The sequence below is a fragment of the Heliangelus exortis genome, chromosome 13, assembly GCF_036169615.1.
Source record: "Heliangelus exortis chromosome 13, bHelExo1.hap1, whole genome shotgun sequence".
In the NCBI taxonomy this organism is placed as follows: Eukaryota; Metazoa; Chordata; class Aves; order Apodiformes; family Trochilidae; genus Heliangelus; species Heliangelus exortis.
In genome coordinates, this window is record NC_092434.1 from 5,194,982 (window position 1) to 5,207,026 (window position 12,045).

The following is a 12,045-nucleotide window of genomic DNA, read 5'->3' on the forward strand; positions in this document are numbered from 1 at the left end:
TTTGCATTATGAGACCGGAGTGAATAATACTCCACACAAAGCCTATCTTTTTGTTGATGGAAACTTTTCAGAGAATTTGCAATCTTCTTGATTTTTCTGAAGCAAAATCTTGGAGATATTTTTTCTTTAATGAATTCACTGTGGGCAACTTGCCACTGTGAACCAATATTCAATACTCAGATTTAGGTTATCATAGTTAAAGTTCTTCCCAGTGCAGCCTGACATATTTGATTTGTAGAGAGTGGGTATGTGAAAGAAAGAAAAATAATATTCTGTTCAGACTTTTATGATTAATGATTGGGCCAACTTCCTGCTGGTACGAAAAAATTATTAAATTGTCTGGTCTATCAATCAATTTGGACTGAGGAAAGAATGTCTGTAGCTGCTGGAAAGGAAAGCAGGATTCACAGGACTGTGAAATGAAACATATCTACACTTTGTCTTTAATAAAAAGATCCATACTCATGAAGCAAATTTTCTTGCTTTGCAACTGTACATACTGGTAGCAAAAGATGACTTGATGCTTCTTCAGTTATGGTTCTAATTTACTATTGTTTCAGTCTGTTATTCTTCACATGTGTAGAGGGCATGTTCAAACAGAAGTCTCAGAAACTGGCTAATCTGTGGTGCAGTCAATAGGCTTTGGAAGCCAATTTCTGGATACTTTATTTCTTGTTGTAGTATGGTAGGACCAGATGGAGAAGCAATACAAAGTATTTTTTTCTTCATTCCTTGAACTTCTGTCTTCCAAAAAATTACAAACTCAGCATTTGCCAGGCTGCCCTTATATATCTCAAAATACCAGGAGTGCATATTGTGAGGAATATTAGATGTTGTTCAATTTAAAATACAACTTTTTTTTTTTTTTTTTTTTTTCCTCAGTCCTTTCTTTGAGGAAGACTGTCTTTAAAAAAAAACAGAGAGAAGGATTTTTATTGGAATCAGTCAGTCTTAATAGCTTATTTTGAGCTTAAAGCAAATACTGCATTAGACCTTATACAGTAGGTCTAGGATTAAAACATTACTGAACATCAAGTGAAGTTTCTAAGCCAAAGTAAAACTGTTCATCAGAGCTGAACAAAGTGGAGTGATTTTGGTTTTATTCCAGCCAAGGACCAGTCAGCACAGCTATTTTGGGGAAGAGGAATGCCCCAGAATGCTGAATGTAGAGGTTAAGTCCACGAGGGTGTATCATTATCCACTTCACACTGTGGACTAGGTTGTGTAAATTGCCTTGCTAGACCGAGGAACCAAAAAGCCTGCAGAAACCTGGCTGTCCAAGCCATCTTCTGCTTTTAGCAAACTCATTTATTTGTAGCATTTTGCTAATGTTGCCATTTAAACTGACTAAGAACCAAAACCATTGTGACTTGTCCCTCCCCAAAGGGATATTGCCTTTCTTCGAGCACTGGCTCTGGAAATGCAGTAGAAGAATGCAATATCCTTCAAACTGCAGTTGTCTGCCAGGAAAATCATATTTCACTCTTGAATCTAAAAGCTTCTCTTATTATTAATAACAAACATGTATTTGCATTGCACTTTACCAAAAGGAACAAGACATAAACTTTGAATCAGTCTAATCTGCAGATTGTATTAACCAAACATGGCATATTAACTTTATCTTCTTTAAAATATATTTACCTTCCATTACAATGGACAGCTATCAGTTTTATATGGTTAATGTTTGTTAGCTTGGTTTCTCAGAAATAGGCCTGTAAGACAGGGTAATGCTGTTATTCTTATAGGGAACTAAAGCACAAGAAGATGATTAGCTGGAGTTCACAGAAAAACATATATGGCAGATGAGGGAGCTAAACTGACAAGTTCTGGCAGCCACATCGCTGTCTTGACTGATGCATTTCACCTGAAAACAGGCAAAAGAAGGCAACAGGGAAAGAAACAACTTTTACTCAGTTATATGTCTTGTTGAAAATCCTGCACAACAACAAATCCTGTGAATTCTCTGCTCATTTTTTGAACCTCAGGAAACACCTGCCTCCAGAAGAAAAATTCAGTAAAGCCACAACTCTCAGATGAAATCTATCTGATGGTCTGACTTCTCAGTCATAAGGTGGGGTAGGAGAATGTGTGGGAGTATGTAGAAAGATCCTGTTATCGCTGAGCAGAGAAAGTGGAGAAGTATTGCTTAAGGCATATTTTAGAATATTTTAGATGCTTCTTGATGTTGATTATTTAAGCTAATATTTTTTTCCGTATCTTGGAAAATTAATTTTGAAGTTAGTTTTTCTAAATACTGGCATGTTCTATGCAACCACTAAAGACTTCAGAGTTACAGAACTTACTTGTTGCTGCTAGGAGTCAGTCTTACTAACTTTTCAGAGACAAAGCAAAAATTTAAAAAAATCAAATAAAAACTTGCATTCCATTTCAAATTATTGAGCATGCACACGCTAGTTTGCCTAAATCTCTCATACATTGACGTCAGCAACCTAGTGGAAATACAGTATCATCTTGTCAACCACTGGCTGCATCAAAACACAGTTTCTGAAGTCCAACTCTGTGGTGTTGCAATGAAGAACATATGTTCTAGGCATACTAACTTGTCTGTATACAGGAAAGCCAGGCTGTTATAAATTTACACAGAAGAAAGTAAGAAAAGCTAGTGTCTTTCCTGGCAAATTACTTTTTAAGACTGGTTTTGAAATGGTCACTTTGAATGTCAATAGAAGAAAAATAATCTAAATTAATGTAGAGATTCTAAGTATCTTAACCTACATTTTTCCTTTAGCACCCAGAACCACAGCAGTCCATCATCTAGATGTAAAAGAGCTCTTTGAAATTTGAATGTTACAGAAGATTTTTTCCAAAAAATTATCATGATTTATCTTAACATCATAATTCATCTGCTTAGGATTTCTCTGCACATTTTCAGCTAAACTGCATTAACAATCATTTTATATTGTTATCTTAGTTCATCTTTTGACTTAAGTATCTCTTCTCATCCTTTCTGAGGAAATTAATTCTTCAGGTGTTTTATAGGCATCAGTCCTATATGCGATTAATTTTCTCCATTTTTCTACTAGCCTTTCCTGCTGTTCTACCAGATAGATTATGCCTTCCACCAGCCACTCTTTAATTGTTTACACTCAGAAAATGAGCTATATAATTTACTACAGTGGACTTGACAATGCAGTCAGCTAGAGAGGGTTCTGCACTCTGTATCAGCTGACACTTCCAGAGGCAGATCTACAGACTGGTTTGTACACTTCCCATTACAGCTGGCTGTCATCCAGCTATCTATCTGTGAGTGCAGGCAAAGCAAGCATGGGTGCACCTGTGAAATACCAGGGAGACACCCCCTAAACACCCACCAGAGTCTGCTGGTTTTCTGTGAGGATCCTCCCAAGCCTCTAGAAAGTGCAAGTCAAATATATAAGGCTGCATTTTGAATGATAGGAAATGTACTGAACTGTAGTTAAAACTGACATTTTTCCTCATGATGTGGGTATCCTAAAGCCAAGATACAACCAATCATCCTTGTTCTCTTTATATGGGTTATGCTTTTTTCTGAATTCATGCAAAGCATTTATTTTGGCTTACAGTTGCATAGGTCTGTTACATCATTGCCACGGGGCACTTAAAATCCATTTCTGCTCCCATCCACTACTGTTTTGGTTATGTTCTGGTTTATAATTGCTTTTGTATGTGCATCCTAGACAGACATTCTTGTAGAATCAGTTGTTTTAAAAGGCTAAATTAATTTACAAGGAAGTTTCTTCCCTCAAATGAGCATGTATTTCAGATGGCACATATTCTTACTACATAGGGGAGTAACGCCATATTAGATTACTGCAGGAAGTTAAAATAAAATCAAAGTGAGTGAAATTCCCTAATCTAATAAATGCCAGATATTCTGTATTTCTTGAGCCAGAGTATTTGCACAGTCCCTAACTAGTGACTAATTAGAAGGAAAATGTTCATAAATTGAACAATGAAGACAACAGAAAGAAGACAGATTTGGCAAAGAAATAGTGTAGAATAAACCTTAAAAGATAGAACATCTCCTTGGTGAGCTTTTTACATGTAATTTATGTTATACACTGCAATTTTAAAATGATTGAATGTCTGTGTCAATAGAAAGAGCCAGGAAATGGTCAGTTAAATGAAACTAATGGTAGAAGTATAAATTGTTTAATGCTAACAGTCTCGGTGCTGAATAAGAAGCATTCCATTCCACAGTTAAAATTAACCTTGCGTATGGCCTAATCCAGATTTGTAAATAGATTGGCTATATATATATATATATCAGTTCCCAGCTACTGTCATGGCACTGAACTTTGTGCAGAGCTGAGAGCCCACAGACCTCTCAGAATTCCAGGGAACAATGAGTGTTTTGATGACAACACCAAGATTTTCTGATCACACAGTGGCACCCACTGAGAGTGGCAGAAACTCGGTGCATTTGATGTTCATGTTCTTGCTTATATAGCATATTTTACACAAGCCAATCAACCCATCTGAGGCTGGAAGATGTCCCCTTTTCCCTATGTGCCTATCAACTCAGAGATCTGCTATCTTAGCAGTTTCTGTACTGATTTATGCCAAGCAATGCATCAAATTCCAAATGTAAAGAAAAGACACGTTCCTTACACTGTTGTACCTAGAAGAAAATGGGAAAATAGGGAGCGCAGGGACCAGTCAAGCAAGAGCAATTGAAGCAAGGATGGAATCCATCCAACATACTCTGTCCACTAAGCAGCCTGAACATATTCTGTATCTGCTTTCTCTAGGCACAAATTATTTGTAGATTTAGCAAACTTCAATATATAGGTGCTTTTTCACTTAGAGCGTAGGTTGGCTTTTAGCAAACCTTATGATGTTTTAATTTTAGATTATATGCTTTAAAATGTATTTTATTGTAGCCAATTGAGAACAATGAGCCAATTTTATCTTACCATTTACTGGAAAGCTAGGGTTTTTTTGAAAACTGAGGTTTCCTGAAATGTGGTTTATTTTGCAAATTTAAGAAGTGTAGAAAGCCACATTCTTGATCTTCTCTTTAAGAATCAGATCTTATCAAAGTTGTGCTTTTCTAATATAAATTCCCACAGGTACAGAAAAATACCTTACTTCATTAAAATATTTATACTAAGCATGTTTTAAATATACTTTAATATAGAAATTTACATTCTTGTGCATTAATTTTGTATTTCTAATAGATTTTGTCAGACAGAAGAAATCTATAAATACATGTATTATACAAGCTATACTTAGCTTCTGAATAGCTCTGACTAAGCACAGGCTGGATAAAGCCAATGGCTGCTGAAAATGCATTGGCTCTGTTTGGTTGACTGATATGGCAGAATATGCCAAAATAAGCACGAACTCTACCAGCACTACTAAGTACTTTTCTGTTTGTATTTGTCTCAAAAGTAATTGCAGACTTCAGTTTTGCATTAAGAATTATTTGGGTTGATTCCATCTGCTTCAAGAAGGAAAACTTCCATGTTAATCTTTTGGCATATAATGGGATTTTTTGGTGTATCTTTTTAATATCACTTTCTGTGTAATGGGGTTTATATAATTCAGGAAAAAAACCCCAAAAACCTCCTCAGATATTCAAATGGGGAATACTCTAAACATTGTTTGAATACAGAAAAAAATCTATCCACAAATGTAGGCCACATGTGTCTGCCCTGTTCTGGAAATGAAGGCAGTGACCCCTCTTTTTATCCAGCTGAGTTTCCACATTTGTGGGTTGCAAAGAAAGGTCTAATGGTCATCTCTTGGTCTCTGGCCACAGGGAGGATAGCTGATGCACTAGTGTTTGATGTGCTTGAATTTAATTAATTTTCTCCCTGCCACACAGTTGGATCATCTGTGTTTTACACATCATCCTGAAATAGCTGTTTGCAAAACTCTAACACCCTTGGTAACAGCACTGAACATTGCTAACTCTTGCTTCTTGATTCATTGATTTCTCAAGGTTAAAAGTAATTTGTTGGTCTCCATCATGTATGCACTTTGATATATTAGGGAAATGTGGTAATAGGGAAATGTGGTAACCACTTCCCATACATATCCTTCCCTGCCTTTTAGAAAAGTTGTAGAAGTCCAAAATAAGTTGATTGTAAATGGCAGAGTGACAGCACAGGGTAGAAACTGAATCCATCGTAGATGGCCAACAGTGTTGGCCTTTACCACATTCTCCCAAAGCCTTCTAAATCCAGGATGTTCAGAAGGCTGATTCATTTGCTCGATATTTTCTGTGATCCCAAGGTAGACCATTACTGGCTCGTTACTGCAACAGTTCTATATTCTCATCCAGACTCCTGGTAACTTCTCATTCCTTGAGCTGTCAGTAAAGCCACTGCATAATATTCCTGTTAATCTGTTCCGTGCTTCTGAATTCCACATCATTGTACTGTCTCAGTTCAGTTTTTTTCAGACAAAAAAATATTTAGAGAGTTTCTACTAAGGGCAAGCTGCAAAATTCACATGCACCCCTGGAATCCTAAAGCAGCTGCAGTTCTGTGGGGAGAAGGCTATTTAAGCAGAACAGTTAATGACAATCAATCCTAGTGACTTAGTGATACATGAGACAGATTTGCTTTGAGATGTTCATCCCTGATCCAGGGCCACTTGAGATCCATTCTATTGTTCATCCTTACTGGAAGCTGATGAGTTTCTGACAAAATTATAGGATGTGTCACTTACAATAGCAGAGGAGTTGACTCAAAGATGTAGGAGTTCTGTTCCAGTCCTTTGTTTCTACAGAAAACCAAACTGTTGAGTTTGGAAATTGGCTCAATTTCTATTGAAGGAATGCTGAAGGATTCTGAAGCTGTGGTGTTCTCTGGGGAGCTTGGTGACATATGTAGATGTTAGTGCCACAATGAAGACACTGAGAACTCATTTCTGATTATGTGTGAGTGTCCAGGGAATGGCTTATGCTGAAATCTGTCTAAAAGTAAGAGGGTGGGAAAAAAAATCAAATGGAAATAACCACTTAGAAATTACTTATAAAAGAAAACCACTGCAGCTGTTGAAGTTTTACTGCTTTTTGACTCAAAAAAGTATTTAAAAAGTAATTATGTTCTGTATATGTGAAAAAAAAAAAATGAGCCTGGTCTCAGGAAAGAGGGCTGTATGCTAGAACTATGTTTTTTACATCTGCACCCCTCTTTCATTTGTGCAATGAAAGGAATGTTTATGTACTTCTTCCTTCTCTCGTAGTATATGAAGTTTATTATACCTCTTTCTGTGATGTAATACTCTATAAAATAAACAGCCTTTACTTTTTCACACTAACAGCCCCACTAAATTCAGTATTATTTGGTCTGAGATTAAAGTTTGTTGAGTTTGACTATCATTGACCCTGACATTAATGACACTCAACTCAAAGTGGAGAGAAAGAGTAAGAAATAAGGAAAAGTGTCATTTCAAATCAGGAATAAACATATAGTCAAATGCACAAAGACAAGGAATGTACCGTAATCAAAAGGAAAGGAGGGGAAAATCCACATTCAAGTGAGAATTTTGCAATATATATATCCTGCCTATAGTGCTTCAAAAAGAATTTATCCAATTGATTATGAAGCTGGCAGATAAATCACTAAGCAATCCATGAAAATAGTCTTTATTATTCATCACAGAAGTTCCCATGCATTATTTTCCATTATTTCATTGGAACTGTCCTCTTAACTTGTAAGACAATAAAAACATTCCAATTGAACCAGATGGAAAAATCCGATTCATACCCATGTTATTCATAGGACAGACACTGGAACATAATCACAGCACACATAAAATTTTGTATCTAGGAATGTGACATTGTCTAGGATAGCATGCCTAAATTTCTGGCCTTTAAAGTAAAAAGAAAAAAAAGATATTTTTATGTAACTAAAGTGGTTATAGTAATGAAACATATTAGAAGGGGACAAGCACTACATGCTACAGTGGCTGAAGCACCTGCAATATTAAATTTGCACTCTAAAATTTCAACATGTGAAATGTTGCAGTTTTAGCATGAGGAATAGCTGCTATTCAGTAATATGCCCAATCTATTTTTCCTCTGCCTTGTTTCCAAATTGCTAGGACCAACTTGTAACTAACTCTGTTCTACTCCCCAGTGTGTGATCTGTAGTAGCTTTTGTTCCTCAATTTCCCCCTCTATGTGAGGTGGAACAGTTGATACCTACCTTCATTTCAAGAGAGCAGAAGTACCTATGAGATGCAAGAATCATTACAGATCAGTTCCTTTGAAATCATTTCACAAATGAGGCTTTGTGAAGTTAACTGCTCAAATTGCTTTTCCTTGGCACAGAGGGCAGCTGGGGTGTTTCTGTTCCCTGATGATCCTGGCTCCTTGAAGCAGGACTGGCATGAAAGCTCCATTATAACTAAATCAAAATACATTTAATACGAATCTCTTTGCAATATTAACTCAGAAGCCAGGGTTTGGGCAAACATGATAGTTCTCTGTAGAATTATTTTAAATAGTGGCAAACTGAAGACACTTGAAGTCATGGTATATACCATTCAGAACTGCAAAGACCTTTTTGCTGTATTTCTCAGGCACTAGTTGGAGTTCAAGCAAATATACAATGAAGAAATAGAAAAAAGTTACCTTTTTGCATCTTAACCTGCATATTGCACATAAAAACCCTGAAGATTTAAAACTTTAGATAACACACCACAAGCGACCTTAAGTGTTTGTTATCCCTTAGAAGCCATTTTCTTTAGCTTAAAACCATGTGAATGTCTTTTCTCACGTGCCAAAGCCACAGTACAGAACAACCATCAGAAAGTAATTAATAGTGTCTTTTCTGATTAAATTAAAGATGTAAGATATACATCTAGGGTAGAGGTTGAATTTACTAAAAAACTTCATTTAAAACAATAGATTTAGTATCTTTCACCACAGTAATTTATTAATGAAGAAATTTTCCTTGTTCAAGTTTATCTTAGTGCTATAGCAAACACAGTTACCCTCTTGTCATGATAACTTTCTCTTACTCATTCGTAGTATTTAAATAACAAGAAGGAAGAATAATCATAAACCTAAAATTTAAACAGAATGACAGTTCAAATCAGCTATCAGTGGAAAAACTGCACCTCATTTTTAGGTGCAGGAGTGCCTACAAACAGTTGTAAGCACCGCTTGTGTGTTGTTATTTTTTAAGATGAACACCTCTGCACCGGATAACAAAATATCTAATAGAGCACTGGTAGAACACTATAGTTCATTTCAGCTTTTGAGTATGCCAAGCCTGCTTCTTCATGTGATAAATGGTGTGATGTATTTTCCAGAAATGCTTTGCTTCAAGGGTATATTTTTTGCTAAGTGACATGAGTTGGCAGTTAATTCTAAGGAGATTGCCAGATGATCTTAAGGTCAATAAGGAAATTTTATCAGTAAACTGCTTTCACTTTTCCTGCAGGACACTGATAACAACCTTACGGTTACAGCTGTAATGCATGTCCTATGCAGGAGTATGGATCTGTGTTGCACACAAGTAGAAAACCACTTCTGCAGAATGTTTAGACTTTCCACAGCAATGTTTCCCACCAGTAACAGCTATTCCTCAGTCTTAATGTAACAGCTTGTTGGGTGTGCTGGGTGTGCCAGACAAGGGTTGTGGCCAAAGACCTGGCTGCACTCCAGCAGTTTCCGTCTCCAACAGCATTCTAACCACATTTCCTTGCCAAAAAATTTCTTATGCCATTACATGGAGAAGGGAAGGGAAGGCTGTGCTGCAGGCCATTAGAAGTAGGTGTGACCCTAGAGTCTAATAGGCATAATGTGGAGTATGTTACAATTCTGGGAAGCCCTTGGAGACTCCACCTTTTCTAAGGGAAACCATGGTGGTTTACACTTTTGCCCCTTTATCTTCTGCTTAGGTGTACCAGGAGTTTGTGTTTCTGTCTGCTCTGTTCTTAGACATTTACGAGACATGGTATGTTTTGGACAGATGAAAACGAGCTACTTATCTCTCTGAGAATTTAAAAAGCAACAAAACCTTTGGTTTCTTTAACCAAAGAAAAAAAAACCACAACAACAACAACAAAATAACCCCAAAACCCAGAAAAAAGGTGGAGAACCTCTCTATCTAATTTGTTCCCTGATGAATTTGGAAGAAAGATTTGCTTAAAATCTTTAATAATTTAATAGAGATAATTTGAAAATCAGATCCCTTTATGCTATAATCTTTCAGTGTTAATTTATATATACAATCAAACCTACAGAAATTGGATGTAAGAAGCCATCCCAAGAAGTTCCTTAGAATTTTTCAAAGATTTTGTCAGTGTTACATACTGTACACTTTAGAAGTTGATAAACACCAATTTTTTGTTAAAGTTTTTTTGTTTTTTTTATCCTACGTTAGCATGATCCAGTTGGCTGTTGTAAATGATAATCTGTGTTGTTAGTCTTAAGAGACATATATTTGGAATAGAAAGAACAGAATTCCTTTATCTTTAGCTTGGTGAGACATGAAATATAATCCAAATCCTCCTATTCAATTAACATGCCTTACTTTAAAACAATGAAGTCTTTTTTCTTCAGTCAGTTGTTCTGTAGAAAAAACTGTTATTTAATGTAAGGTTGATATTTATCTGAATGCTGTTAAATGACTATCCTAATATTCAGGATAACAAATTTTAGATAAAGAGGCTTCAGATAAGTATTACAGTGCAGTTTATATGTCTTACAGATAATGCTATCATACTGCTCATAAAAGGACAAGAAATGTAGCTGCTCCAGATTGTTCACAATTACTTGCAATAGAGTAGGGAGACAACACACTGAAATGGCCCTCAGCCTCCTTGACAGAGCATTGATAAATATTTCTCTGAGCAGAATTCACAATATACTTTGCTGTATATTTGTAAAATACTTACATTTTATCTCAGACACAGCTCAACACTTTTTCTGAGTCCTCTCAGCTGCCTAAATGAAAATATTTTGGGCCTCACTTTCCTTGATTTGCCCTCAGATATTTGCCATCAGTATTCTGATGTCAACATGAGCTGCTGATACCTTTCTGCAGTTGTATTGAAATCTCTCTCCTTGCTATTCATTGTGAGACACTGTGCATGCATTTTGTTGGCTCTTTGAATTCTAGAATCTATGTTTGGATCAGCCTCTACCTTTATTTTACCAATTAATTATTTTCAGATTCTGTCAAAGAGCTTCTGACATGTGGAGCAATTACAGGCAACCAACAAATAGCAACCCTCCCTTGCATCTGAATTTCCAGAAATCATCATTCCTCTTGGAGCACAGGGCACATTTCACTTTCTTTAATTATCTGAAATTGAAGGCCTGGAAAGATGTCTTTGTTCTGCAAAAAACCAAAGGGAATCATAATGTCTGTTCATGGCAGAAATAACTTCAGCAATAAAAGGAGGGTAAAAGAATCAATTCTAAATGGCAGAAGCTGTACTGTAGAGGATGGAGATCAGAAGGGACATATGCAAGTGACCTGTAGGAGTGTCAGAACACAAGCTAATTTTTAAAAGTCCAAATATATATAATGTGGAGAGGAGTACTAAACTCTAATGCTCTTCTTTTATGTCCAAATGAACATTTTTACTAGAAAGAAAAAAGACATTGCTAGAATTCAGGTGATTTATGGAAGCAGGAAAACCGAAGAATAATGGTGCCTTAGAGTCCCAGGGAGAACTACAGAGGATAGTTTTTATTTGAGAGCAAGCCTGGTTAGTGAGCTGAAGTCTTTGGCTTCAGTTTTTTTCTTGGACACCTCAACAGCTGAGCATATTCACCCAGGAGTGATACATCACAGGGAGACTGGACTTCATTGTACAAACCAAACAGCCCTACAGCCTTACATGCACTGGTTTTACAATGCACTTAGTTCTAGGACATGCTTTGCTGCCACACAGGAAAATGGATTAAGCATTGGCTTTAAGAAATCAGTCCTCAGGCATTATTTTTACTTGTAGTTTGCAGGTAGCTTTGAAGATGGTGGGCCAAATCTATACGTTGCTCTCCCACTGCAAGAATCTGTGGTGGATCCCTGAATCATCCAGTTAAGAAACTTGTAGCTTAGCTTAATGCTC